Source organism: Penaeus vannamei, chromosome 11, assembly GCF_042767895.1.
Source record: "Penaeus vannamei isolate JL-2024 chromosome 11, ASM4276789v1, whole genome shotgun sequence".
In the NCBI taxonomy this organism is placed as follows: domain Eukaryota; kingdom Metazoa; phylum Arthropoda; class Malacostraca; order Decapoda; family Penaeidae; genus Penaeus; species Penaeus vannamei.
Genome location: NC_091559.1, coordinates 41837217 through 41842216, shown reverse-complemented (window position 1 = coordinate 41842216; position 5000 = coordinate 41837217). Strand labels below are relative to the sequence as shown.

General features: G+C 36.4%; 1 protein-coding gene across 1 annotated transcript in view; it reads left to right on the top strand.

The window, feature by feature from the left end:
* Positions 1-5000, top strand: part of LOC113830592 (uncharacterized) — a gene marked incomplete in the record, with an annotated part of 44839 nt that overhangs the window by 441 nt on the left and 39398 nt on the right.

Here is a 5000-nt window from a genome sequence, read left to right as displayed (position 1 = left end):
GCGCTGCTGAGTGAGCTGAAAACCACCATCATATTTTATCTCTTTGCAAAAGCTTCTGCACAGAATGAAGATCTGTCAAGACGACAGAGCTTGGTGACATTTGTTATTAGATTTGGTGGTAGACGTGACAGGCGACTGGTAATTTGTCTTTTGGCAAGATCATGTTCTCAGACAAATGTAGCTTGGTGGAGTAACAGGTGACATTTGGTGATTTTTATGGTGATGTCTCTGGAAATGATGGTGGAGTGAGCTTCCATTAACTCATAAGTGTGTAGGTGAATCGGATGGATTTTTGATAGATGTAAGCACAACTTCTGGTTATGATATGACATTTAGTTTCACTAGGCCACCCAACCTTGCAATTATTATTGGTAGTTTTCTGGAATTGTTCCACTAAACGGATCATGACAGTTTTGGTATTGATGGATTCCTTTCACTCTCTATTATCTAAATGTGTAAAATTTGGGTAATTGTATATATGTATATCTGATATATAAGTTTCATAAATGATAATCCTTGACGATTATAGGTATACAGCAGATATATACCACATTTGTTTAGCGTAAAGCCATTTTCAGCCAACAATTGTGAATTGATAGTCCTGATTGTAGGGGAGGGCATTAAGGATATTAGGGAAATTATGGGTTAAAATAGTCCAAGACACAATAGATATAGTGCAAAGAGGCCTTAAAAAGAAGCAAAGGAAATTGTTTAAAACATCCTAAGAAACTTTACGGAAATGCCCGGTAACTTTGAAAGTATGGCTCAACACACCATGTTTGGAAAAAGTTTACGGTTCAAAATGCGGTTTTTCAAAGTCTACAGGAAGAGCAGGTTTTGTTAAAATTTATGGAAATGCACATCCATCTGTGAACCCATGTGTTTTTCTTATACAAATCTATCTAACCAAGCAATCTTACCTAACCCTTTAAAGGGGCCTCCGCCCCCAGACCCCCACTGATGAGGTATTTCCCTACTTGGGACAAGACCCTGGGCCTCCTTTCCTGGGGTATTTTGCTGTACAAACAAAGCATACCGTTCTAAAGCCCTTCTTAAACCCTCTTCAATGGGGTATTTCCCTACCGGACCCTTTCCAAAAACATTTCATGATTAACTCATTACTGCCGGTATATTTTGAAGCCGATAATAAAACTTTCCGGGCGGCTACAAAATTGGCACGTGGGGCTAGCCTGGACTCTGCCCGCGTGCTGGCCGCGGCCCACTGCAGAGTCGGAGTTCGAGCCCCGATGTAGCGTCACACTGGCGGTATGCCTGGCAATTTTTTTTTTTTTTTATGGGTATCTCATATATGGGACACCCATTGTTACTGGTTTAAGCCCTATAATCCTGATGACGTTACAATCCCGTCAAGGAAAAAGCTGGGTCGAGGGCCAGGTGACATGAATGTACTGTCATGAGATGAAATTGTCAAGGGCCGAGTGATGTGAACTTGCTGTCATGAGCAAAGGCCAGGGTGAAGAAAGACTCGACATGAGTGCACAAACCTCTTGGAGTATGATTTGGCTCTTTAGGGTGTAGAAGTGATCTTTAGCATTATTCCCATCAATAAATGAACATGGAATGTAACGTGTGTAAGCCATGATGGGAAGAGCGCTGGCTCCAAAGAAGACACCATTTCCATGCTGTGCACCATATTCCTGCTTTGACTGGTTGTGCAGGTTGTATAACGGAAAATTGAAAATTAAGAAAAAATAAGTTTTATGACACAAATTATTAAACATCCCATATACTTTTTTTTTTTTTTTTGCACTGATATAACAATTCAAAAGACAGATGTGGATAATGGAAAATGGAAAAAAAAGCTAAAAAAGTTTACACAAAATAATTTTGCAAAATGTAGGCAGTCTTGTCAATGCTCATGGGTGTATGCGCCGCACACCTAAGGTGTTGGCCACTTCGTAACCTACTGCCCATATTTTCGGCACCATGATTTCTGTGACGCAACTGGCTAGTTAAGTCCTCTGGTCTTTACCTTTAATAACACAAAAGCAATGGTACATTTTGAAGCTGAAAACAATGGTTTCCAGGTGGCTTCAAAATTGGCACACGGGGCTGGCTCAGAATCTCCCTTTGCGCCGGCTGCCACCCACGATGGAATCGGAGCGCAAGCTCCGATCCAGTGTCATACCCTTGAGATGCCAGGCAGTGTTTATTTTTCTGGCTGTCACATTTGTGTGACACCTGTTGTAAATGAGTTACAGGGATTGTCTTGTCATTTTTTGGCCTAAATCTTCCATCTTGCTGAAATTGATTTTAATGCATTTCCAAAGAGTTTCAGGGCCTCTGAATCTCTCCTGAAATTTTTAAGGCCTACCCACTACTTTGAAGGTGGTAGCAGCCACTTTTGAAATATGATTTTTCATGTTCCTTAGAAAATCAGCCATTGTGACGTAAGGATCAAATAGATTAAAAATGAGATGATTTTCAGAGAGCTTATAAAATTTCATATATTATGAGACCAACCTTCTTTTATTTGGAATCTAAAAAATCTGGCAAGTGTTCAAAAAACAATAACAATGAAATTTTGTTCAAAAATAAATATGAATCATATGCCGTTCTTATAGATTATTGTATTTTGTTTATGTTTGGATCATATTTTGTTAGTTTCATCCTTAAGCAAAATGTTTTGAACATTTTTGAGAAGTGCGGTTAGATTTGCCAAAGGATCTGGATCACCACCAAAATTATATGGAATATAGATTATGCTAAGACACACCTGTTAAAATCTCTTTAAAATCTGTCCATAATATTTTGAAATAGAGAAAAAAATCCGGGATTCAGATCATGATCCAGATCACCATCAAAATGTAACGGCGTCTAGGATAGACTAAGACACGCCACTGGTAAAAATTTTGTTGAGATATGTTCAAAACTCTTGTTACCCTTGAAATAAAAAAGAACACACACAAACAAACAAAAGGAGGTAACAATTTATATAAATATAAGGTAAAAAAATCAATGGTAATAATTTGTATATGCTGATATATAGTATATTCTTACTGTAACCCCACCATGTATTTGTATATTTGTATTTTACGGGAGTGTTGGTGTGAAAGGTGGGTGTTTTGTCCAGTAGACTTGCACTGCCTGGGCCAGGAACGACAGGAGCTTGTGCGCATGGGGCCTTCTCTCGCGTCCTTGACTTGCGAGTGTGATTTTCATTGGCATGGAGAACAATGATATTTCAGACCATCATTTTATGTTATAGACTATCATTATAGCAATGATAAAGGGAAACAAACGAAATTGAATAATATCGCGATATTTCTGTGTACTACTTTATTACACGTGGCACACAAATTTTCAGTCAGAAATAAATGTATTATGGCTCAGTTTTGTAGCTGAATAGTAGATCTATTGAATGGTGCAATTAGTTTTTTTTTTCATTTATTTTCATGTGTTTCTTGTAAAATTGACATATATTTAAAACCATTTTTGTGGTGTTCTGAAATTAGTCTACATAAGATATTCACCAAAAAAGTCAAAATAAAAAAAAGTGCTTCTGCATGCAATAGATGAAAGAATATTCTATACAGAAATGAAATCAGAATGAATGGGGGGGGGGGGGTGGATTTTAGAGAAATTTTTAAGAATGGTCAATTTAGTCGAAAAGTAATCTTTTGAGACATTGTTACATGAGACATTGCGACAGAAGTACCCTAGATGAAAAGAATTATTTTTGTTTGTTCTTTCCAACACAGGTAAAGTTTATCTTGTACCATAAGTTTATGTGACTTTACATTTGTGAAGACCTTTATCTTTAACCCTTTTGATCTGGATGAAGTTACCATCATGTCATGAAAGAATTTGGCCAAGTGGTGGAGATAATACTGTCATGGCAAAATTTGCCTGAGGACTGTCAGTAGAATTTTGGCTGAAAGAAAGGGTGATGGAAATGATTAGTAACAAAGCTCTTGGAGGGTGATTAGATGCTGTTGGCATTTACAAAAGAGCTCTTGCTTTGTTCCCCATTATTCCATGTGATGAATTACAACAAAAAATCGTTTTAGGAACCAGAACCTTCTTAAGGGGGTGGTTTTGCTGAATTTTTTATGAATATTTTCAAAAATACTTATAAACTGGAAAAAATCTCCTGTAAGCTAGTAGGCTTTGGCAATCCTATGACGTAATATTTCTGCTGAATGCGTAAAAATAAAGGAGTTATGACTAAATCTCTGACCCCTTTGTCAACATTTTTTATGATATTGAATAACTACTCGGGTGATTCTTATGGGGTTTACATCATTTGAAAGATGAATAAATTTGCGATTTTTAAGAAATCGGGGATTTTCATTTTAGGCAATTAGAAGTCCATATATTATATCTTATGTTCATAAGATTGAACATTTAGAAAAAAATGAATTCCCACTAAACTAAGAGAAAATTCCTAAATCTGTCTCCAGCAAGATTTAGGTATTCTATTGTGTATGTGGTATTTTTTTCAACAAATTTGGTCAATGGATAAGTGTGATACATAATATGTGATTTTTCAAAAACTTGTATATATATTTTTTAATATCTTCTTTGTTTATTATTCAAATGATCTGAAACTTGGTGGTTTATCACTGTATATGTATATATAACATATTTAAAAATCGCGAAAATCCTATCATAATAGACGAACTTCATTCTTTAGCGCGATGGCCCAGACCCCTACCTGTTTGCCATGTTTCCCTATAAGGGGCTTTGCCCCTGGACCCTCTCCCGATTGCAGTGTTTCCCTATCGATGAACTTCTGGTGTATTTCTGCAGCTGGTACATGGTTGTTGTTTTTAATTTCTGACTTCAATTCTTTGCCAGTGCAGATCAAATTATATATCAGTGAGTGTAGTATTTACATATCTTTATGGCAGTGCCCCAAGATGTTCCCTATCTTAGCATGGTTGTTATAGATATAAATACTATCAGTGTAATGATAATAAAAAGTAACATTTTGTGATTTTTCTTTTTTTAATTGATTGATTAATTTGTTATTTTTT